Source organism: Amblyomma mixtum, chromosome 3, assembly GCF_055824585.1.
Source record: "Amblyomma mixtum isolate Tamu chromosome 3, ASM5582458v1, whole genome shotgun sequence".
NCBI classification, from domain to species: domain Eukaryota; kingdom Metazoa; phylum Arthropoda; class Arachnida; order Ixodida; family Ixodidae; genus Amblyomma; species Amblyomma mixtum.
Genome location: NC_143014.1, coordinates 145,275,902 through 145,301,693, shown reverse-complemented (window position 1 = coordinate 145,301,693; position 25,792 = coordinate 145,275,902). Strand labels below are relative to the sequence as shown.

At 50.0% G+C, this 25,792-nt stretch overlaps 1 long non-coding RNA gene across 1 annotated transcript in view; it reads right to left on the bottom strand.

The window, feature by feature from the left end:
* The window catches only part of LOC149352277 (uncharacterized), an 81,878-nt gene extending 60,772 nt beyond the window's left edge, over positions 1 to 21,106 (bottom strand). The window contains exon 1 of the long non-coding RNA XR_016290728.1: positions 21,022 to 21,106. This is a non-coding gene — a long non-coding RNA (uncharacterized LOC149352277). The remainder of the gene's footprint in view (positions 1 to 21,021) is intronic.
* Positions 21,107 to 25,792: the final 4,686 nt, after the last annotated feature.

Below are 25,792 nucleotides of genomic sequence, written 5' to 3'. Positions count from 1 at the left end.
ATGTCCTGCTTCAATTAGACCGTGAAATTGTGCATCCCGTCGAATACCCCCTTAATGACAAGGTTGTACTCGCCCTTGATTTGAAGGGGGCTTTCGACAATGTAACACACGATATCATTTTGACGCACCTCTCCCAAACCAACTGTGTACTCAACACGTTTCAGTACATTATACATTTTCTCTCCGCCCGGCAATCGTATATCCGGATACAAGATGAAGAACACGGCACCTACCTATTAGGTACGAGAGGTACCCTGCAGGGCGCGGTCCTCTCACCCCTACTATTCAATTTGGCAATGATGAAACTTCCAGCTCAGCTGGAAAGTGTCGAAGGCATACAGCACGCGCTCTGTGCCGACGACATCACCATCTGGGCTAAGCACTGATCGGTAGGAGACATTGAAGCCAACCTGCAGCAAGCGGGGGAGATTGTGGACGCTTACACCCGCCGCTGCTGCCTTGGATGCTCCCCGGCCAAATCGGAATTTGGGCACATTCGACCCTCGCCGAAGTGCACTACCAAACTCGAACTGTGCCCAGAGAGCGACTTTTTCTCCAGCCTGGTCCGAAGTGCGCTCGCAGCAACACGGGGCGCTGAGGTTCGGGCAGGCCAACCCACGCCCGATAACAAGCTTCTCGACCTGCGCGCCAAGCGAGACCAAGCTGAACGACGCGCACGACGGACCGACAGACCAGAAGACTGGACAGTATACAACCGGCTGGATGCGGCGGCACGCTAACAAACTACCGCCGGCAGTGGGCCTCGCTCTGTCAGAGGTTGGAGGAAGACAGCAGCTCGCGGCGGCTTTTTTCCACCTTGCGGCGCATCACACAACAAACCCTCAGCCGCTGGCCGCTCTCGCTATATCGAGCGGCCTCAGCTGCGAACAACTGGCTGAGCGGTTTGCTGACCGGTTCGCGCCGCAACGCCCCGCGAGCGCGGCCAGCGCGGCTGCACTTTCGAGCCGCGGAAGCGATGACAGCGTCCCCCCATACACCTCGGAAGGTCCATGCGATGCACCTTTCACCGCAGCAGAACTCAACCACGCGCTGCAGCGGTGCAAGCGTCGCTCCACCCCTGGACCGGATGGGGTGACCTACCAGTTGCTGCGCAACTTGGACGCGGAGCAACGCCAGGTCCTCCTGCAGCAGGTGAACTTGGTGTAGGAACGCGGAGCCCTCCCTGAGGATTGGCGCACGGCCGTCGTTTGTCCCATCCCAAAGTCAGGTCGCTCACCCACGGAGCTGAGCGGATACCGTCCAGTGGCACTAACATCTTCGGCGGGAAAGCTCATGGAGCATATGGCGTTGCAGCGTCTGAATGAGCGGGCCGCTTAGGCGGATTGGTTTGACAAACGGCAGACGGGTTTCCGTGGGATGCGGTGCACGTCCGACTCCATCTCTGACGTTGTTGCCGCGCTCGAGCACGCCGTCGCGGCGAGGCAGGTAGCTCTGCTGCTGCTGCTCGACGTGCAAGGCGCGTTTGACAAAGTCAGCCGCGCACCCATCCTTGCGACGCTTGAAGGGGCCGGAGTGAGCGGGCGCACTGTGCGTGTGCGAGTAGGGGACGCGCTCTCTGAGCCTCTGTCTTGTCGACAGACGCGTCGGCAGCGATGTCGACAGACGCTGTCGGCAGCCGTGTCCACAGACGCTGTCGGCAGCCGTGTCCACAGACGCGTCGGCAGATTTGTCCGCCTTTCGGCGTCACTGCTTAAAAAGAAACTGCGCCGAGGCTGGGAATCGAACCAGAGCCTTTGGCTCAAGGTTCGAGCATGAATAAAGGCGCATCTAGTGAATGCATAGGTTTCATCAATAAAATAAAAGGAATGAAGTGAAGGAAAGGAAAAATAAAAAATAAAAATAAAAAATAAACAAAAATAAAAACAAAATAAAAAGAAGATATGAAAATAACAGAACAACAAATATCAACAAATAACAAATAAAAAACAACAAAAGTAAGGAAAAGAGCAAGAATAAAAAATAATAAAAAATAAGGAGAATAAAAAAATAAATAAAAACAAACAGTGCGCCAGGAAACGCTTTCGCCTTGCAGCACTTTAGAGAGCCAAAGTGCCCCGTGAATTTTTATATTCAATGTGGCCATGTCGGTGCCGCCGGGCTGCCTTCCCACGGTCGTCCGGCACCGTGTGTAGATGTCCATTTACGCAGATGACATTGCCCTGTGGTGCCTGGGGCCGCCGGGTGAGGCGCTCCGCGTGCGCGGGTGCTAGAGTTAGTGTATATGCTACCTTTGGTAGCATATACAGTAACTCTAGCGGGTGCTAAAGTCACTGGAACTCTGAAAGTACCGCAGCTGTTTTCTCTTCGACGCCGTGCCGCCTATTGGCCAGTTGCAATCACGTGATTGGGCGCCGCCATAGATGGTCCACTCGCTCTAGGAGCCGACGGAGCCACTGATCTCCACTAGGGGAGCTGGATGCCGCATCGGGCACCCAAAAGTGAAGCCACCGAAAGTAAGTGGCCTTGTCCCGGAAGTCAGCCTTTGGCAGTGCATGAAATCGAACCTCAGCACGGTTTTTCAGTTCCAGTTTTGTTTTCCCACTTAGCATTTCGTCTTTTCGTCGTTCTCGTCTTTTTACATGACAATGCCTACCTGTTGCGCCGTCAACTGAGCGAGGAGACCAGCGAAGTCTTCGGAAAAGACGTTTCAAAAATAAGGGCCCATTGCATTGCAATGGGACGACACTAGGAGACGACAGGACGTCGCTACACGCAGCAAGTATGGAGCCTCGTCTACTCGGCTCGGTGTCGTCTCGTTTGCCTAGCTTCGCCAACTCTGCTCTTTACTGTGATGCTTGTTCCCACGCTCAAGCCCAAGTTATGCTACCAATGGGGGATAAATATAAGAAAGAATAGGTTGAAACATTCACCAGGCAGCTTACTTTGCAGCGACCATTTTACCGAATTATGTTTGGACCGAACCAGAGCGAGGGCTAGGCTACTATCTTATGAGGTGTCGACGGTGTTCGGTTGGTTCACATTAGCACCTCCAAAAGGTATGGTACTGCTCTTTCGACGGAGCGTGTCATGTACTGTTTCGTATTGTAGCAAGTTAAGCTTGAATGGGCTTTTATTCGTGGTGCTTGGTGCAGTTGACTTCTAACAGCGCTTCTAACGCGCACTGCAGCATTCGTCTTTCTTGTCAGTCGTTCCTCTCGCGCTGTGCCTTTTCTTTCCTGCACGAAAATTCGGTTTTCAGATGGCCAAGCCTCATCGTCATTCCACTACTTCTCCTTCACGCTCGGAAGGCAAGAACCAGACAAGAACATAGTGTTTAATGCACGTACTCCTTTGCCGCGGCAGGGTGAGACATGCATGACTGTTTTCTTCGGTTTCTCTGAAATTACAGGGTTCTGCACACAATGCTCACATTTCTTGCGTTCAGCTTGCTTGTTCCTTTCATATAACAGCAGACATTACACGAGAACAGCGCAAAAAACTGAGAACTAAAGGGCGAAAGATGCGACTTTTTGCATTGAAATACACAGCAGACACCCGACTTCCGGGACAAGCCGTCCAACTTCCGGTGGCTTCACTCGCGCTCGTCTTGGAAAGCGGGAATGCGGAATCCAGCCACCTAATGGAGATCAGTGGACGGGGCGCAGTGCTTCCGAGGTGGTTGGACGGCGTGTTTTACGAAATAGCACGTTCAGTATCGCGTCTGTGTGTGTGCGTGTGTCTGTGTGCGTGTGCGCGCGCGTGTCTGCACCTCTATCTGAGCGTATGTCTGCGTGCGTGTGCTTGTCTTTGTGCGCGCACGTGTGTGTCTGTGCGCGCATGTGTGTTGTGCGCGTGTGTTTCTGTGTGCGTGCGTGTGTCTGTGTGTATCTGTCAGTGCGTGTGTGTGCGCGCATGTCTGTGCGTGTGCGTGTCTCTATGCGTCGCGTGTCTGTGTTTGTGTGAGTGTGACAACTATAAATGTCTTCGGAGACGTTGCTTTACGAGATTTTTTTTTCCCTGATGGTCATCAATATTGGCTGATGAGGCTCAAATAAACTCCGCGATTTATTACTTTTTAACGTCCGAAGTGACACGTTAGCTATGACGGGTGCCGAAGTGGAGCGCAGTGGGGGGAATTTATGCCACCTGTAGTTATTTAACGCGTACTAACACCGCACTGCGCACGGGAGTTTTTGTATTTCGCCTCCATCGAAATACAGCCACAGCGCGTCCGCATGCTATCTGGCTATTTGGCCGCACAGTTAGAGCGTTGGCCCCCTCGTCGACCTTGGGGTCGCCCAACTACCTCCCACAAGCCTCTGACCAGCGACTGACCACACGGAGGGAAGAACAGGTGGCAGGAAACAGTAAGCGTATAAAAGGAAACGTTGTATACGCATCAGACTTCCAAGTGAACCGATTTAGTAAACGTTTTGCTATATTCCGCTGGTATGTGCGCAGCCTGCCGGCATAATTCTAGCAAAAAGAAACGAAACAGCGCCTTCCAGCCAACAAAACCACACCCAGACAGAGCACCGCTATCTGTACTAAATGTCAACGCTAGAAGCGTCGTGAACAAAATCGATGAACTCGAAAGCCTTCTTGGTTGCGGCCCTGACGTCACGCTTCTCACGGAAACATGGCTCCATGACAGTATCCCTGATACTGATGTTATACCTATCTCGCATGATATAATTCGACAAGACCGTGGCTCAAGGGGAGGTGGCGTCGCGGCCATAATTAGGAAGGGCATTAACTACACATTAATTCCTCACAACACAACTGTCGAGATGGTTTGGATTCACGTACAACTGCACCAAGGCAGCCTTCTTATGGGTGTAGTGTACAGGCCTCCAAATGCTGACATTTCGATTTTAGAATCGTTGTACAACTTTCTTCATGAGCACAGAAAACGTTACCCTTATGTTATCTTATGCGGCGACTTTAATCTACCCATGATAAACTGGGACGAACTATGCGCAAGGCCTTCATGTCTGCACTCTGAACTGCTGCTTGATATTGCTTTTTCTTTTAATCTTAAACAGATAGTGGAAATACCAACACGTGTCACTACGACTTCGAAATCAATTCTCGATCTTGTTTTTATTTCTGCAGAAGTAAGTGATTTAGGATTTACTGTTGAAGTCTTGCCAGGCATATCCGATCACGAATCAGTTCTTTTTAAAAGCAATTTAACAAGAAAGGTGACACGAAGCATCCCCAAGAAATTCTTGGATTTTAGAAATGCTGCCGACGAAAGCGTGATTGACTACTTAGAACAGGATTTTGACTCCTTTCTTGAAAAACACAAGCTGGGAATCTTTAGCGTCAACGATTTATGGAAGCATTTTAAACATTCAGTACAAGAATGCACTAAGAAATTCGTTCCCATGAAGTGTAAGAAAGCACCTCGCCACAGTCCATGGATTACTCGGGACATATACTGCACCTAAAGCGTCGACTAAAACGCTGTTCACGCCTCAATTCTTGCACCACTCGCCCAAGGCTTCAGTCATTGCGCACTGAACTTAAAAATAAAATAAAATGATCTAAATACCACTTTTTTAACATTAAGATGCACCATTTTCTTACAAACGCGCCAAGAAAGTTTTGGATGCATTTAACAAACAAAAAAACTCCGGTGACCAAAGTCAGACTGAACGGTACCGAGACCAGTGATACTCAGTGTATTGCCGAGGCTTTCAACGCGTATTTTTCTTCTGTATTTTTACAAGCTGACAATCTTAGTCCTGAATATGTATGCCCAAAATATGAGCTGCCGAACCTCTTTATTACGGAACAGGGCATTTTTTCGTCACTGTTAAACTTAGACAAAAAAATCTGCCGGACCAGATGAAATATCCAACAACTTTCTATTTAGGTACGCAGAATGGTGCTCGAAATACCTGCTCATAATAGTCAACGAGAGTTTGAATCAAGCTACCATTCCCGATGATTGGAAAATCGCTAAGGTCATCCCTATTCACAAATCTGCAGATAAGGCTACTGTTAATAATTACAGGCCTGTTTCGCTCCTGTGCACCGTTAGCAAGGTAATGGAGCACTTTATTTTTAAGCATATAAGCAGTTTTCTGGAAAATAATTTCTTTTCTGAGGGACAGCACGGTTTTCGACGTGGCCTATCCACGGTTACGCAACTACTACACACTACTAATGATCTCATGGTAGCTTTGGATCGGGGTGGGCAAAATTGATATACTGTTCCTCGACTTCGAAAAGGCGTTTGACCGAGTCTGTCACAAAATGTTATTACTCAAGCTAAAAAGTGTATTGCAAAATGAACAAATTTTGAATTGGCTTGATTGTTACTTATCCAATCGACAACAGTATGTCTGCATTGAAAACTCACTTTCTTCATCTGCCCCTGTATTATCCGGTGTACCACAAGGTTCTGTCCTTGGACCTCCTCTTTTTCTGATCTATTTAAATGACCTGTCTTTGGATTCTTCTGTACAATGCCGGTTCTTCGGCGATGACTGCATCGTGTACCAGGTCATCGAATCTGTGCAAGATCAAATTGTGCTACGTGATTACCTCTCTGCAATTTACCGTTGGTGTCAATCCTGGCGTATGAACCTAAATGTCTCTGAATGTGCCCACATGATGGTCACAAGAAAGAAAAAACCGTTAATATATACTTATAAAATTAACAATGCTGATGTCAAGCGGGTTGACAACTTAAAATATCTTGGTGTTATAATTGACTCCAAATTAACGTGGAACGCACATGTTGAATATGTTGTGTCGGCGTCACTAAAAAAGCTGTGGTTATTAAAGCACCGCATGAGGCACTGCACTAGTGCGACGAAACTTGCAGCATTCACGACACTCGTTAGGCCAATTCTTGATTACGCTGACACTGTTTGGGACCCTCATACTAAGAAAAACATCAATCACATTGAAGGGGTACAAAAGAAAGCACTTTGATTCATTTTAACGCTTACCATAGAAGTATCTCTGTTTCAGACCTGAGAACACGAGCTGGGCTCCCGTCGCTAGAAATGCGCCGTAAACTACACCGCCTACAAATGATGTACAGTATTGTCAACCACCATGTCAAAATAAATTTTCATACTTACATGCACTTCAACGAATCCAGAAAAACGAGAGGCAAGCACAGCAAAACAATTGTAATGCCGCAGGTTAAAACTAACGCCTACCGTTCATCATTCTTTCCTCGAACCACAGCCGAGTGGAACGCCTTACCCTATGAAGTAGCTGACATGCCCTCAGTTGAATCTTTTGTTACGGCCGTGTCATCTTATCTATGATGCAGCAAGTATTTATTTACAACACTTCTTGCTTTGGCGTCCGCCTTTCAAAGTGTATTCCTTCTTTCTTTTTTGTGTGTTTTTTGATTGGCACATTCCTTCGTGGCTGATTGTCAATAGCATGTTTTCTTTCTTTGTCGCTGTTAAACTCACCTTAGCAATTGTTCAAGAACAATGTATCCACTCCTGCTTTGACTGCCAAGAGGCAGTTGGCAGTATTTGATAAATAAATAAATAAATAAAATATGCATTTGCGAGCCTCTCACGGAAGCGATAGGACAAGCCTGCTTCTTGCGTTGTTAGCGCACGCCAGGAGACTCACGAATACGAGAGGCTGCGCAGCTGTCGTGCGACGCTTTCAAGGTTTTCGTAAACCCTCACGTCATCTAAGCTCTTAAGCATGAATACGTCCATTGATTAACTTTTGCGCAAAACCGATGAGCAAGGCGGCCGCAAGGGAGGCTTTCTTCGCCTAGCGACGACGCGCTCGCCGCGCTGTACCACCTCTGGCAACAACACCCCAATGTTGCCATTACCAAAGCCAGGGCGGTCGAAACAACAAAGCGCCGCCTTGAAAATCGGAGTGGACTGAAGCGTTAGGTGGTGGTGACGACACGGCGGCACAGACTTCGCCGTAGCGTCACAAAGTTGGCTAGGACGTTCGTGTAATGTCCGCCCGTTACAAAGGAATAAGCCCCAAATCCAATCCAATCCAAAAAATCCAATGCCCGCGCGCCGCCCGCTGGTTGCCAAGTTGTCCTCGGTGCAGCTTGCCCTCAATGTTGACCCTCGCCGGGGCGCCACCGCCGCGGTGCGCAAGGAACCGCGCTGGTTTCAGGGCGCACCCGGTGCGAGGTGATCGAGGATGCTAAAAGCTTTTCCCTGTCCGCTCTTTCTCGCTCTACTTTTTCTTTTTTCCCCCGATTGCTTTTATTTTATTTTTTTTTCTATATTGTTATTGCATTTTCGCTTTTTTATTACTGTTTTTTTTTTTAATTTGTGCCCTATATTTCAGTTTTTTGCCAAGAAAGGACTGTAGATAAATTAATTGGTAAATTGGTTTTTGAGGAAAGGAAATGGCGCAGTATCTGTCTCACTTACTTGCATTCGCTATCTGTTAGCTGAGGAGAAGTTCTGTTTTGTACTAACGCGGAAATTCAGCAGTGACCCGATTGAAGCGCTGTTTGGAACCCTGAGGCGGTCACTGGGATGCAACGACCAACTTGACGTGCGGTCAGTACTGTCAGGACTAGAAAGTCTTGAAGACGGGAATTGTCGCGACATCTGAACACAGCAACGTGCTATATCATGAGAGTCACCACAGCACTGGACTTAGGACTGCAGGGCTATGTGCACTTGGGAGCAGCGATGAGCTTCCAGAGGCTGCTTTGGAAGTCTTGGGACGCTTAGACGTGCAGCATGTCCCTGCTTCTCTACCTACATTGCAGCTGTCGGCCACGTTCTTGTAGGTGGCTACATCGCTCGTGTGATAAGTGAACATATGGAATGTGAGCAGTGCTGTTTACTCACAGCAAAGCCACCTCATAGTAACCCACTCGAGCAGTTCACGCGAGAACAGGACCGTGGTGGTCTGCTTTACCCATCTGACGAATTACTCTGTCTTAGGCTGTGGCTGTTTGTGGAGACAAGCTTGAAAGAAAACCCACGACTTCAAAATCCATTGAAAAACCTGACCGATGCAGCTGTTCCAGCCATCTGTAAATCAAGCGGTAACCGCATGAGGCGATATTCCTTCGCGATGCGTCGCGCGATGACGACGCCGTCACCCACCGCTGTCGCTGGCGCAAACCGCACGAAGCGACGGGACTCAGCGTTGGAGCGGCGCGTTTTCACTGTTGCTCTACTGCTGCCACTTCAGCGTTCAGTCATTTTGCGTTAATTAACGCATCGAAAAACGTTTTTTAGGCTCCATACAAGATAAAACACAATAAAAACATTGACAAAAATATGTGTAGGCAATAATTTTATTTTTGTCTAATACGCAAAGTCACGTGACATAGAAAAGTGCGCACATTTTTTCCTTCCGCCATGAACGCGCGCATTGTTCAGAACCTGCCTTGGCCATAGCCTTGGCCATAGCAAATACTGACGCTGACATCATTCTCGGTGATTCCAAGACTGCCATACGCAACTTCTCGCGCGGTAGAATATCCCTAACTGCTAGAAACATCCTCACAAATATTACACTGCAACGAGAAATAGAACTGGTATGGACTCCTGCCCATTCAGGGAACCCAGGGAACGAAGCAGCCCACCAACACGCTCGAGGTTTTGTCGGCCGAGCGGTGGGCTCTCGTCCAGGGGGATCCGAGATGGAGGCGGTGATTTCGTACCACGAAATTACCCAATTCTACAAATTCTCTCGAAGAATCTATCCTCCCCTGCACAAGTCACTCTCCAAGCACCAAGAGGTGGCTTGGAGAAGACTTCAAACCCATTCTTACCCGAACCCGTACATTTACGCCCACATCTACCCCGGCCGCCGCGGTGGCTCAGCGGTTATGGTGCTCGGCTGCTGACCCGAAAGACGCGGGTTCGATCCCGGCCGCGGCGGCTAGAATTTCTTTGGAGGAGAAATTCTAGAGACCCGTGTACTGTGCGATGTCAGTGCACGTTAAAGAACCCCAGGTGGTCGAAATTTCCGGAGCCCTCCACTACGGCGTCTCTCATAGCCTTAGTCGCTTTGGGACGTTAAACCCCATAAACCAACCAAACCAACCAACATCTACCCCGATCTCATAGACCCCACCTGCAAACACTGCGGTAACACTGCCACCTTTGATCATATGCTATGGGACTGCCCGGAGGATCCTCCTCCGGAAGCTCTTTTTTTACCCTCGCACGCATGCAGGCTGCGGGCGCGCCATAGGTCGGCACACTCACTCATGAGTGCACTCATATCGCCTCACTCACACTCACACTCACGTCTGTGAGTGTGAGTGTGAGTGAGTGGTCGTGAGTGCGAGTGGTCGTGAGTGCGAGTGGACGTGAGTGCGAGTGAGTGGATATGAGTGTCGGTAACCAAGAGTGTGAGTGCGAGTGAGGGGATGTGAGTGTGGGTGGTCTGAGTGTGAGTGCGAGTGAGTGGTCGTGAGTGCGAGTGGACGTGAGTGTGAGTGCGAGTGAGTGGATATGAGTGTGGGTTGTCATGAGTGTGAGTGTAAGTGAATGGTCGTGAGTGTGAGTGGACGTGAGTGTGAGTGCGAGTGAGTGAATGTGAGTGGGGGTGGTCATAAGTGTGAGTGTGAGTGGACGTGAGTGTGAGTGGACATGAGTGCGAATGCGATTGAGTGGATGTGAGCGTGAGTAGAGGTGAGTGGGTATGATTGATGAGTGGATGTGAGTGGGCGTGAGTGGCAATGAGTGGTTGTGAGTGGATATGAGTGGATATGAGTGACAATGAGTGGTTGTGAGTGGCAATGAGTGGATGTGAGTGGTGGGTGGAAGCGACAGCGAAGTCGGTCGCCCATGTTTCGTGACGCTGATACCCGCTTAGCTATTTTCATGTTGTTGACAGCTGCGGGGAAGAAAATATTCACTACTGAAGGCGCTCGAGGCAGCATAAGGCATCATGCCGGTGTCTTTGGACAACCGAAGGAATGGATTCCGCTGGCACGGGAACGGCAATCTTTCGTTGCTTTTGTAGTTCACCGTTGGCACGGGCGCAGGCCCTTCGCGGATGCAATGAGCCGCTACAAGTTTTTTGAGACCCTTTATCGAATTTCGCGTTGCTAGTCCTGAAAATATAGATATATGTCTCTTGCCACGCTCCCCGCATGGCTCGATCTCGTATACATATGAGTTAAAATGCTTACTGCTGAAACAACGACTGTCCGCTGCTCGGCAATAACTACCGTAAGTTGGGACCTCGGGTGCTGCAGTGGACTTCAGTTTTTTTTTCTTTGCCCAGGTGTGCGCATTGCAGAGCTCTCGTCTGGCCGTAATTTGTTCATAGGCTCTAACCCATGCGGTAACCCGACCTCCTTTATCCCAGGTCTTGAACTGCACAAACCCGGCTCAAGCCCGGAAACGACGCGAAAACCAAGTGCGCTTTTCGGTAACGCCAGAGGATTCTTGTTTCTATCATGTACTTAAAGAGCCCAGCGTCGGAAATCAAGCATGTGGCTTTTATAATTTATTTTTTTTGTGTGTGCATAGCATCAGGCATGGTAATATCTTTGACGCCCAAGGAGATATCCAAAACGGCAATATTTTATGTTTTAATTTGCGCCAGAAATTATTGTTTCGTGCTGATAGTGGTAGTGAAGTTCGCGGTCCTGTGCATTGTTTGTCGCGTCCGGGTTCGCGATAAAGGAATGTCCACTGAGTTTTTTTTTTCTGCCCTCCGCACAACTGCAGGGAGGGGGATGAGTCACATTGGCTGCCCAGCGGTATAAGGGGAGCGGGATAGCGACGGATTCCGATAATAAGGGAATGGTCAAACATCCTCCGGGAACATATACGTCAGGTCGCATCCCACTGTGCACGTTCTTGCGGAAAGGCGGATCCTCGTCGTGTAGCTTTTGTCCCATGTCTATGGCAGCACGCGTTGACAACTTGAGGCGCGGTCAACAGGACATTGCCACGCTAGCTACAGGCTTGAAGACAGTTTGTAAGTGACGGTACTCAACAGATGGGCCTTGAGGTGACTTTCCCCGAACCTGAGTTTACCAGAGGTTGAAACAACCTGCACCGTGGGAAATCGAGAATGCTTGCGGAGCTCGCGGGACGAAGGGAGAAACCTCCGAAATCTTGATGGTGGAAAATGTACATATTTGGGCAGTGTTTGTGGAGGTGAGTTATCTTTTTTCCAAAATAACTGATTGACTGTGTTGTCCTTTTACAGTTGTTGATTGGCGACGTTTTCCTTTCCCCAATGATTTATTGGGTTGATGTTTGTGGAGTTACCTGATTGGTTACTGTCTCCACCGACGGCAGGGTCATAGGGTTTAAAATCAAGTGTTTGGGCGGGACCGAGGGCTGGTTTCGTCACGTAAAGCTACTGGTCAGTCAAATGTAAACAAGTTTTCTCCTTGCTTGTATCTTTCTTTGTTTTATTAATTGGTAATAAAAAGTTAATCTCTCCAGAAGTGTCCTCTGGCAACGTGATCGAGCAATATCGAATCTGCAAGACGTCAAGCACCCTTCAATAATCATCATCAACGTAATTTACCTCTACAAGATTGAGAGGGAAACTCAACTGTGATGAAACGTTGCGGCGATTTTCGGCAGTGGATATGAGGTGGCAACCAAATAGCCGGACCTTTTTTGATTGGTTGGACGTACAGGTCGAAATTAATTTTTATGTACTCGGGAAAGGGATAAAAAATAGAATGTGTCTGAGTATTGTCACCGTTTCACTAGAGAAAAAAAAATAAAGAAGAAAAGCAGTACACGCGACTGAAAGTTAATAAGAATCAAGCTAGGACGACAGTTTTCGTTTCGCTTAAAGGTATCGTGCAAGCGAGTGCTGCTAAGGCACTGAAGAAAAAAACATACGACGCCACAGCCGAAAATGTGACCAGAAGAGAACAGAAAACTGAGGGCGGCGGGCGGAAGGGGGGCCAGGAACTTTTCACAAACAGTTCGAAGGGTGCCGACATATGCGACTCTGGACTGTGCTCGCAGCACAGGAAAAAGTTCAATATTAAGCTCCTCCACGCTCTTCCCGTAGTCCAAAAAAACATGTTTTTTCTTTGGTCATGAATAGGCTCCCGTCAGCGTCATGTAAGCAGAACTACGCCGTTGGCAATATGAGCAGGTGGGGGCTGCCCTGGCAAGTCAACAACTCAAAAGAAAACATTCGACAGAAGTGTGTCTTGTTAGGGTGCTGGCAGAAGGGGTGCTGGCAACGCACAAACCGACCAGCTCTATTGGTCACCTTCTCCCCCGCCCTAAAAACCGGCAGCCCAGAGAAAAGGCCCAGGGCGTCGTGTACGAAATTCCGTGTTCCGTCTGCCCGGCGTCGTACATAGGGGAAACGAAGAACTTCGCGGAAAGGATGAGCCAACACAAAGCGGACGTCCGTCACATGAATCGTCAACGCAGCGCCGTGGCCGAACACTGCGAAGGGTGTGACCATCCAATTGACTTCGACAGCACCATTGTATTGGAAACGGAAGCTAACCCACGCAGGAGGCTTCTACTCGAGTCGTGGCACATTCAGCAAACACGAGAGAATGTTAATCGTTCCCTGGGGACTCTCCCCTCATCCTATGTCCATGGGCTGCGGCCATTGACCCGGAGGTCCTCCACGCAGGGGCTTAAAAAGCCAAGCTGCGCTCGCCCGTAGTCACACCGTGAAGAAGGGGCCGAGCCGGTCCCGAAACGTCGTGTTTTTTCTGTTTTTTCTGTATTTTACTTGGTTGGCGTCACTTACCTTCTCCTAACAAGTCAACAACTGCATACAAGCTTCCGCTGCATGTTGCGAGGCTTGGTTCTCATTTGTGCCGCCTAATCTTCGGCATTTGGCGAGTGAAACCGAAATGAGCTCGTGAAATGCGATTTTGTTCATTTTTCGTGTACAGCGAGGGGATTAACTTCTGTTGGCACGCACCGATTTCAGCAATCTTGCCCTAACTGATATCTGCATGGACAGCATGAGACATCATTTGACGCAGATACTATGATTTCCACCAAGAACTTCTGGATGGCGCTTTTTCCCAGTAAACTCATATCATTTCAGATTGGCTCAAATTGGCTAACAAGTTAGCTGCATATGCATTCTTCCGAGAACGACGTTGGAGAATAATCGGGTGCAGAGTAAGCACCCCCTATTACCACGCGGATGCGCATGTGGTCTCCGCATGCACTGGCCTCAAAAACACCGCGTTGGTTTGTAAAACTTCCTTCAGACAGGGATTATGGGCAATACAGAAAACGTACTGCCTGCAGATATGTACAGTACACATATCGGTCACACATAGTAAGCTTAGTAGGTTTTGTAAATGGATTGATAATGGCAACCTCCCCTAGCATCGTTATTACGCGGGGAAATCCTCTACTTGCGACCCATTCCAACCATTTTCCTTTGCGTGAGGAAATCACTCGATCTTTTGAAAAACACGCTCCATTTTCCATGCCGCGAAAAGTATTCATAATCGTCACTTGACTCCAATGAGTTGATGCAGAGTCACGGACACGTCATTGTCAAGGAAGACCAAATCTTGGTAATTAGACACCATCCAAGAATATTGTCAAGGCAAACTCATTATTATTACTTGCACACCGTCATAGGCACACGCACAAGGGAAGGAGGTGCGCCCCCCCCCCTCCCCTTCCCCCCAAATAGCCAAGTCTGCCCCATACATTTAACCTGTCGGACCTATTCGGTCATTGTTTACAGTGCAGTGCTACCGCCAAGCAGGTTTTTGAACGGCCAAAGACCTCTGATGTTGCGTTTTAAGAACTGTTTACTTGCCAGGTCATTTTGGAGGCAATCTTTTCAGTTTCTTTTTTGCTGTGACAGTAACCAAAAAACAAATCTGTCATAGTTTCTGTGGTCTAGAGAGAACGGAAATTACTCCGGAAGCGCGATGCTACATCAATGCTTCAGCGACGCAATGACTGCCTTCCTCTGCCGGTACTCACGTGGTGAACAAGGGAGGGAAAGCCTCAGGGTGTTTGCGAATGTTTCAACAAGAGGACTGTCTTCGTCTGGGTGGAGACAAGACCTCTTGTGGAGACGCTGGAAATATTGTGAATCTTGCCCCTCACTTGTTCACATTTTGAGCGTCAAAAAAATCAGCCGCGCTATATCCTCTCTATACCCTATATTCCTCTGCCGATGTTACAGATTAAAATAAAAAACTACACCTCTATAATATCCTGTATATTTAGCAATTCTATCACATGGAAATAAATGTTTTATAATCATTCCTCATATTTGCTCTCCGTTTTGGCGGCAGGGGCCTAGGTGAGAGGTGGTTGGGGTGGGGGGGGCGGGGAGGGGCACTGCGCTAAAACTTGGCTCATTCTCATGGAGAACCCTGCGCACGCCTATGGACACTGTTCAAAAACTTGTCTAAGCATCTCAGCTGCTGACGCTATACAGGCAATCATCGTCTCAGCAGCAAGCGCAGGAGCACAGGTGCATAGCATTCGGTGCATGGAATATGCGTGATGAGTGACTACTTTCTTCGAGCATCGAAACTGTGCAAATTGGCCAAATAGCCCGACAAAGCCTGGGCAGCTCACCACCACATCTTTGCGACTCAGGATAATGTTGGGGGAGCTACGAGGGCAGTCGCCGCGCCAGTAAATCTCTCATCCCCTCCGTTATCAGCAAACAAGGAAACAGTACACTGAACGTAAATGCGAGTGAGCGGACAAGAGTATGAGTGTGAGTGGAAATGAGTGTGAGTGAGTGGTTGTGAGTGCGAGTGGTCATGAGTGCGAGTGAGTGGTTGTGAGTGGACATGAGTGCGAGTGAGTGGTTGTGAGTGTGAGTGGTCATGAGTGCGAGTGTGAGTGAGTGGTTGCGAGTGTGAATGGACATGAGTGTGAGTGTGTGTGAGTAGTAGTGAGTGCGAGTGGTAGTGAGTGCGAGTGGTCATGAGTGTGAGTGTGAGTGAGCCACCGCTCATGGTGCCGAGGTATGGGGCGCGCTCCTACTCTCGACACCAGTCGCCATCTGTCGGCGCGCGCGGCCCGAGGGACTGCGGGTCGCGCCGGCGCCGCGCGTAGAACGCATGTTTCCGTGTTCGCTTCTGCCGTTGTTGTGCTTCATCAGCTAACGTATGAGGGTGTGTGCTGTGCGTCACTACTCACATTTTCCCTCTTCCAGACAGTACTGCGGTTATCTTGCGCGCAGTTACTCGTTAACGTGACATCCGAGGGTAGTCGACCAGGTAGTGTACGGACTGGAAACCGGCACTTCTAAGCAGATTTCTGCGCTGTCGTGTCGTTTGTTGTCGCCTTTTACATGCGATATCATCTATGATAATGTTATGCATCAGAATGTAGATCTACTGATTTGACTCAGTGGAGTATAGTAACTGGATAGGTGAGCTGCAGACTGAAGGTTGTCCCGACGGAGCGCGTGTTTTCGATCACCAGTACGTGTTCGGCATCCTTGCGCTGAGCTTGCTCTTGTTCCCATTAAACACATTTCATGACACGATTGTAAGCACGACCGCTCCCGATTTCAGCTGCTTTTTCCGCACGCATGTCAGAGGGATCTGGGGGGTAAAGGTTTATCTATAGCATCTTTCTGCTGTTGGTATCTACACTATAGTTTGGTTTGGTTTATTAAGGTTTTACGTCCCAAAGCGACTCAGGCTATGAGGGACGCCGTAGTGAAGGGCTCCGGAAATTTCGACCACCTGGGGTTCTTTAACGTGCACTGACATCGCACAGTACACGGGCCTCTAGAATTTCGCTTCCATCGAAATTCGGCCGCCGCGGCCGTGATCGAGCCCGCGTCTTTTGGGCCAGAGCCGAGGGCCGTAACCACTGAGCCACTGCAGCGGTGCGGTATCTACCTTATTCATAGGAAAATACTATGCGCGATTTCATTACATTTTCTACACTTAGCCAAACGGCTACGCAACGCTCTCACACGCGGCGAGAGCTCTTGAATAAAATAACGCTACTTCGAACCTCAGAATTAGTGAAAGCTGGATTAGCTGCTCATATCTATTCAAGCTTTGATAAATTAAGCGAAAGTACGTTTTTATGCACCAGGTTGAATAAACCATGACAAAATTTGTTTTCTGTTGGCACTGCGACTCAGTTGAGCTCACAGGGGTAATTTGTTGATAACTGGCGCGGCGACAAGAAGGCCCTGTTTGTGGAGGGGGGCTTTATGGCCGGCCGGCAGGAAGGAATAAGAGTGCATGGGAATTGGAACTGCATGCTAGCCGCACATCTAATGCTTGATATTGAACAAAAATTTTCTTTGCGGTGGAGCACCAAGACGGAATTCGATATAAGCACGAGCGCGTTCTAAGCGCCGGCACAATTAATCTGAATGTCAAACTAAATGTCATTAAAATACGTCAGTGTTATCGCTTTGTTAACGTAAATACTTCCTGCAACACAGCCACGCAGCGGAAGTATGCTCGACAATGTTTTTTTAGCGCCCGAAGCGCGGCTATATGCAGGCGCGGCCGCGGAACTGCCGCAGCCCCGCAGTCCCCAAAGAAACGCCCGCACCGCGGCGCGCCAGTCGGCGCAAAATGGCCGCGCCCGCGAGAGGCTCAACAGCGGCGTATCATGGGGGCTGCCATCTTTGATCACGTGATCACGCCGCCATTACTCGCCTCCTGACCGCTCGGCGCGCGCCTCGTCGCGACGGCTGCTGCGTCTGATGTTTCGGTTCCGACAGGCAGTGTTTCGGCTGATACGGTTGTAAAGGAGTGGGAAGACGACACTGTGGTTGGTTCGAAGCTTCGAAGGACATGTGAAAACCCTAATTTGTTCATTTTAGGCGTGAAAACGTGATCGAGCTTCATGTCGCGAAGAGCCGCTGAGCTCTCCGCCTGTTCGAGGCAACGGGTGGATCGCCCGAATGCCGCTGAAGGCTTTGCTTCATATTTTTTTATTGTTATCTAAAACAGCAAGGTTTAATGACCCTGCGGCTGCGCAGGTCGTTGTCGTATTGTGTACATGCATGCGGAGACTGCTCTAAAACGCTCACATGCACATCGCACTCATTTGTTTACAACTTGTTAAATGTTCTTAGGAAGCGTAAAATGTTTTCTGTTGGTTTGCTAAACAAAGGAAGCCGACAAAAATAACTAAACAAACAAATGTTGCCCAATCATGTAAGCAGTACCATGCATCAAGCAGCCTTCACAAGTTTGCATGAAATCGTTTACAAGGATTCCGCGATATAATTGTTATAACGCGCGCATGGCAGAGCGCTCACTACACGAAGTTCAAATTTATGTCGGCCTCACATAGTATAAAATTGTGGTACGCTCCATACTCGATATGCGGACATGAAAATGCTCGAGGTCTCGCTGGTTGTAAGTAATCAGCCGGAGTCACTTCTAGTGACTGTCTCGCACGGACCGCGACGAAGTGACAACCGCAGAGCACAGAAGCCGTAACACAAATGCTTTATTCCGATAGTGGTCCACAAAAACCGCGCTACTTGGAGCGAAGTTCAACAGTAGCACCGAGGCGGTGTGTAATACGCGAACTGACGGTAAGCGTTGTCCGCTCGCACGGCTATGCACTGCACAATATGCACTAGCGGTATAGAGCGTAAGTCGTTTTTTTTTTGTGACGTATCGGTGGCGGGACAGCTTATTCATGCGGCTATGTTGCGCACTTACCCTCGCAGATTTTTCAAGATCGAGACCTTTCCTTCTATACTCGCTGTCTAGCGCTGGCGAACGTGTGTGTTGCGTTCACCCGCTCGGAAAGGGTGGATGTCCAACGGGCGCGAACAGGGGCAGTACGTCCTTGTGCAGTTCGGTTCCGTGAAGCTCGCAAACGATCGCATCCTGCCCCTTTAACTGTTTGTCGCACTTCTAGCAACCCACAACAGAGCATGTATTTTCTCTTTTCACATTTCTACTGCTGCGTCGAGGCATACACGCCGGCGACTTACGAGGCAAGTAATGACGCCGTGTTCCGAGCGCACCCGTGGCGCCATCTGGTCTCAAACGGAAGAACTGAGCTCCCTCACCAGACGCCTGGGAAGAAGTGCTGCGCAGCTCGGACCCCGCCGTCCAGGCAGGAGCCATCGAGCGCGCCGAAGAGGTCGCCGCCAGCTATCAGCTAAAGGCCACCTGGCCCTTCTGCTAAGCGTCCAGGAACCCTTCTTTTCCGACAATAAAGTTTTCTCTATCTCTCTCTGCCACGGTGAGGGGTACGTCGGCTGCTGCTCTGCTAAAAAAAAACGACTCTCGCGCGTAAAACGGCTCGGAAGTTGCGCACCCGCAAGACCTGCCATCATTGACTAGTCTCGCGCGGCACTTCCGCGCGATGGGCGAAATTTTTTGCAAACCCAGAAACTGGGCGACGCGATGAGCGACAGTGGTTCGGCGGCCCTCAGCTTTCTCTACTTGTGGCAACTAGATTCATCAGACCGCTGCTGGTGAACTACGCGTCTTCGATAACAGACAAGAATGATTTGTATAAGCCGCTATTTCGGCAGAAGCCACTCTCACAAAAAGTAAGCCGCTGTTTCGGCAAAAGCCACTCTCACAAAAAGTCATGAAGCTGTAAAAGTAGTTACTCTTGTAGCACAGCTGCTGTTGTGAAATGTGTAAATAAATGCTGGTGCCTTTCTTCTTTTGACCCGAAAGACGCAGGTACGATCCCGGCCGCGGCGGCCGAATTTCGACGAAGGCGAAATTCTAGAAGTCCGTGTGCTGTTCGATGTCAGTGCACGTTAAAGAACCCCAGGTGGTGAAATGTGTAAATAAATGCTGGTGCCTTTCTTCTTTTGACCCGAAAGACGCAGGTACGATCCCGGCCGCGGCGGCCGAATTTCGACGAAGGCGAAATTCTAGAAGTCCGTGTGCTGTTCGATGTCAGTGCACGTTAAAGAACCCCAGGTGGTCGAAATTTCCGGAGCTCTTCACTACGGTGTCCCTCATAGCCTGAGTTGCTTCGGGGCGTTAAACCCCAATAAACCAAACCAACCAGCCTTTCTTCTTAAATTTTGTTTTAGTGCAGTGTAGACTAGCATTGTAACTGTTCTATTACCATTGACTCTAGTTATTCCGCGAGCGAATAACAGCGCTCCCACTCACGCGCCGGCATTCGCACTAGTGCGCCTCGGCTCCTACGTCAGTGGCGCCCTCAGCGGAGGGAGCGGCAGCGCCGCGCAATTTTACCCGACGGCACTACGTTTCATACATAGCATGCAACGCTGCGGATGTTGCTGAAATAGTGCGTCCGCGAAACTATATTACTCCGCCATGTATCATTCGTTCTTCTCGAAACTCCGGTCATTGTTTGGACGAATACAAAGAGTGGTACAAAACGATGTAGTAGCATTGAAAATGATGCTCGAAGCTATGAGGCGCTCAGTGTTCGGGCCCTCTGGCCATAATTTTCACGGAGTGTGAACTACTTTTTGGACGCGGATTTAGTAGAAGCGATTCGCCCCACCAACCAAGCATCATACCGCCACGTGTACTTTTTGCTTCTCGAAATCTCTACGAGTCTCAGGACGAAAATGTTCAAAGAGGTAAAATGAAGTCCGGCAAGTGCCAGTCATGACACTTAAGATTTGTCGCTACGAAATATGTTTGTGTTTGCTTTGGTTGTATGCCGAACTACTTTTTGCGTGTGGACTTAGCCTGCGCGAACAGGCGCGCTAGCTTTATAGCGAGGCTCGCAGCCGCTGCCATGTGACTCGTGCCGGGATTCGCGTGGCTGGACTAAAGGTGCCCTGTTGGCATCCCAACAGCGCCGTCCGTGCAAATCGCACCATGTTCTTCTTCTAGGGCGGGCCGGCTCACACTGACCTCTAAGAACAGAGTAGACGCCGTTGCCGAAGGCTCGCCGAACGAAGAAATTCTACAGGGTGAGTGCAGGGTGGATCAATCACTTGATGCCCCAGAAGTTCTTGGATGGCCATACGGCCGAAAAGGCTCCGAAGCGCAGCACGACGTTGACCACGGTGCTTTATTCGCCTCTCCTAGCATTATGGCGTCTCTCAAAGTAGCGGAAGCCCCCGCCAAGAAGAATCTAACCGGGACTGCTGTCAGCACTCCAGCAAAGGCTTCGTCGCTTGAGGCACCCGGGTGCAGCCAAAAGAGTACTGGAAAGTCGGTGCGCTCACCATGGACGGACGTCAGCCCTGTCGCCAAGGTAAAATAACTATTTTCGATTTGCACTGTTTCATATAAACCGGCGGCACGATAAGCCTCCGGGCATGGATCCGGCTAGCGTAACTTAAAGATGGCCGCCGCCAATTTAGTACCAATGTTGCCAGACTGCGTGCGTCCGAAAGTGCGGACGAGCGTCCACCCCCCCCCCCCCCACTTCCTCCTCTCCACTTTCCTCCTCGTATACCGTGTTGTTCGCTATGTAATGGGCGCGGCCGCTCTCTCCGTTCCCCTTCAGATACCCCGTCATGCCAGCTCGCTTCCTCTGTCCCCTTTGAGGTACCGTGTTGTTCGCAACGTAACGGGCGCGCCCAACTCACGGCCCCCTCTCAGATGCCGCGCCCTCCCTCTCTCCGTCCCCTTTGAGATATCGTGTTGTACGCTACGTAATGGGCGCGCCCAACTCACGGCCCCCTCTCAGATGCCGCGCCCTCCCTCTCTCCGTCCCCTTTGAGATATCGTGTTGTACGCTACGTAATGGGCGCGCCCGACTCACGGCCGTGTCCGGCTGGCGTTGCATAATTCTAGAACGCTTCCGACCGCCTTGGGAGCTCAGAATTTCGGCTCAACTGCTCTGCCACGACTGAAACATTGCCTTTTCGCGGCCAGTATAGTCGGCATGCATACGTGTCCGGCTGGCGTTGCATAATTCTAGAACGCTTCCGACCGCCTTGGGAGCTCAGAATTTCGGCTCAACTGCTCTGCCACGACTGAAACATTGCCTTTTCGCGGCCAGTATAGTCGGCATGCATACGTGTCCGACTGGCGTTGCATAATTCTACAACGCTTCCGACCGCCTTGGGAGCTCAGAATTTCGTCTCAACTGCTCTGCCACGACTGAAACATTGCCTTTTCGCGGCCAGTATAGTCGGCATGCATACGTGTCCGGCTGGCGTTGCATAATTCTACAACGCTTCCGACCGCCTTGGGAGCTCAGAATTTCGTCTCAACTGCTCTGCCACGACTGAAACATTGCCTTTTCGCGGCCAGTATAGTCGGCATGCATACGTGTCCGGATGGCGTTGCATAATTCTAGAACGCTTCCGACCGCCTTGGGAGCCAGTATAATGCATACGTGTCCGGCTGGCGTTGCATAATTCTACAACGCTTCCGACCGCCTTGGGAGCTCAGAATTTCGGCTCAACTGCTCTGCCACCACTGAAACATTGCCTTTTCGCGACCAGTATAGTCGGCATGCATACGTGTCCGGATGGCGTTGCATAATTCTAGAACGCTTCCGTCCGCCTTGGGAGCTCAGAATTTCGGCTCAACTGCTCTGCCACTATTGAAACATTGCCTATTCGCGGCCAGTATAGTTGGCATGCATATGTGGAATGAGCAACACAGACCACGCATGCAGGCGTGTTCAGAGCGCGCCATTGACAAAAAGAATGCGTTCTTCACTTTCGGCATGTATTTCAGGAAGCTCGCAAGGCGAAAGGGTAGCCGAGCTTCCTAGGTGCTGGGGGCGAGAACAAAGAGCAGAGAAGTTGAGCCGAAATTCTGAGCTCCCAAGGCGGTCGGAAGCGTTCTAGAAATATGCAACGCCAGCCGGACACGTATACATGCCGACTGTACTGGCCCCGTATGCCGTGTTTGTCGTGGCAGAGCAGTTGAGCTGAAATTCTGAGCTCCCAAGGCGGTCGGAAGCGTTCTAGAATTATGCAACGCCAGCTGGACACGTGTGCATGCTGACTGTACTGGCACCGAATAGGCCGTGTTTCAGTCGTGGCAGAGCAGTTGAGCCGAAATTCTGAGCTCCCAAGGCGGTCGGAAGCGTTCTAGAATTACGCAGCGCCAGCCGGAGTCCCGGACACGTATGCATGCGACTACACTGGCCGCGAAAAGGCAATGTTTCAGTCGTGGCAGAGCAGTTGAGCCGAAATTCAGAACTCCCAAGGCGGTCGGAAGCGTTCTAGAATTATGCAACGCCAGCTGGACACGGCCGTGAGTCGGGCGCGCCCATTACGTAGCGTACGCCGTACAACACGATATCTCAAAGGGGACGGAGAGAGGGAGGGCGCGGCATCTGAGAAGGGGCCGTGAGTTGGGCGCGCCCATTAAGTAGCGAACAACACGGTACCTAAAAGGGGATGGAGGGAGCGAGCGCGCCCGATGGGGTATCTGAAAAGGAACGGAGAGAGCGGCCGCGCCCATTACGTAGCGAACAACAGGGTATAGACCAGATTTTTGAGCCTCTCCTGGGCGCGGCCATTTTGCACCGACTGGCGCGCCGCGGTGCGGGCGTTTCTTTGGGGACTGCGGGGCTGCGGCAGTTCCGCGGCCGCGCCTGCATATAGCCGCGCTTCGGGCGCTAAAAAAACATTGTCGAGCATACTTCCGCTGCGTGGCTGTGTTGCAGGAAGTATTTACGTTATCAAAGCGATAACATTGACGCGTTTTAATGACATTTAGTTTGACATTCAGGTTAATTGTGCCGGCGCTTAGAACGCGCTCGTGCTTATATCGAATTCCGTCTTGGTGCTCCACCGCAAAGAAACTTTTTATTCAATATCAAGAATTAGGTGTGCGGCTAGTATGCAGTTCCAATTCCCATGCACTCTTATTCCTTCCTGCCGGCCATAAAGCCCCCCCCCCCCCCCCACTTCCACAAACGGCTTTCTTGTCGCCGCGCCAGTTTATCAACAAATTACCGCTGTGAGCTCAACTGAGTCGCAGCGCCAACAGAAAACAAATTTTGTCATGGTTTATGCAACCTTGTGCATAAAAAGGTACTTTCGCTTAATTTATAAAAGCTTGAATAGATATGAGCAGCTAATCCAGCTTTCACTAATTCTGAGGTCCGAAGTCGCGTTATGTTATTCAGGAGCTCTCGCCGCGTGTGAGAGCGTTGCGTAGGCGTTTGGCTAAGTGTGGAAAATGTAATGAAATCGCGCATATTTTCCTATGAATAATGTAGATACCGCACCGCTGCAGTGGCTCAGTGGTTACGGCTCTCTGCTCTGGCCCAAAAGACGCGGGTTCGATCCCGGCCGCGGCGGCCGAATTTCGAAGGAGGCGAAATTCTAGAGGCCCGTGTACTGTGCGATGTCAGTGCACGTTAAAGAACCCCAGGTGGTCGAAATTTCCGGAGCCCTTCACTACGGCGTCCCTCATAGCCTGAGTCGCTTTGGAACGTAAAACCTTAATAAACCAAACCAAACTAAGGTAGATACCAACAGCAGAAAGATAATATAGATAAACCTTTACCCCCCAGATACCTCTGACATGTGTGCGGAAAAAGCAGCTGGATTCGGTAGCGGTCGTGCTTACAATCCTGTGCATGAAATGTGTTTAATGGGAACAAGAGCAAGCTCAGCGCAAGGATGCCGAACACGTACTAGTGATCGAAAACACGCGCTCCGTCGGGACAACCTTCAGTCTGCAGCTCGCCTATCCAGTTACTATTCCACTGAGTCAAATCAATAGATCTATATTCTGATGCATAAAATTATCATAGATGATATCGCACATAAAAGGAGACAACAAACGACACGACAGCGCAGAAATCTGCTTCGAAGTGCCGGTTTCCAGTCGGTACACTACCTGGTCGACTACCCTCGGATGTCACGTTAACGAGTAACTGCGCACAAGATAACCGCAGCACTGTCTGGAAGAGGGCAAATGTGAGTAGTGACGCACAGCACACACCCTCATACGTTAGCTGATGGAGCACAAAACGGCAGAAGCGAACACGTAAACATGCGTTCTATGCGCGGCGCCGGCGCGACCCGCAGTCCCTCGGGCCGCGCGCGCCGACAGATGGCGACTGGCGTAGAGAGTAGGCGCGCGTCCGCAGCCTGCGTGCGAGGGTAAAAAAATCTGGTCTATATGAGGAGGAAAGTGGAGAGGAGGAAGTGGGGTGGGGGGTGGCCGCCGCGCGGTCGCTGAGAGCAACACTGTGGTCGTCAAACTCGTCCGCACTTTCGGACGCACGCAGTCTGGCAACATTGGTACTGAACTGGCGGCCATCTTTAAAGGGTCAGTCTACTCACCGAGATGAGTGTATAAATAATGGCATATTCTGGTAGTTGGCACCCTATAACATCAATAACGAGGGGTCTGCGCCCGGTTTAGGCAGGAATTTATATTTTATTTCGGCGTTAAAAGTCGCGTAAAAAAGCATGGTGGCGACCCCAAACGTTCATTTTGTTCAAGAAAGTGGTAGTCTTTTTTTGTAGAAGCATAAGTGAATATACTACGTACCATTTGAATGCCCCAATGTCAGAGAAACGCACGTTTTGTTCTAGTAAACTGTAGAAGGCGTACTGCTCGTTTTTTCTGTAAATCACATGAATATTTATAGTTACACGTACGCAAAACGCAGGCACACTCCCACTTTTAGTTCAGCGTATGCTAGCAGAGACGCAAAAATAAACTCAGCTATAGTGGCGCCATCTGGTCGTCAGGACGGGAACCATTGCTGTAAACAAACCGACTCTCCACTTAAGCCTAGGAGCGGCAGAATCGTCACTGTAATTATTAAAATAAAGGAAATTTATCTCTCATATGTTTTCTTATTGGCGAGATGAGACGAAGCGAAAGACAGGCGCCCAATTTATGGCCAGTGAACGCACTGAAAAAGGCAGCAACAACGAGAATTCAGTCCGAAGCGAGAGGTCCGGCTTCGACGGGCGCCGCCATGTTTGTCGCCGCGCGGCGGAAATCCAGATGGTTGCCAGATGAGACTACCATCTCATACAGATGTGTTCCCACATTAATAAA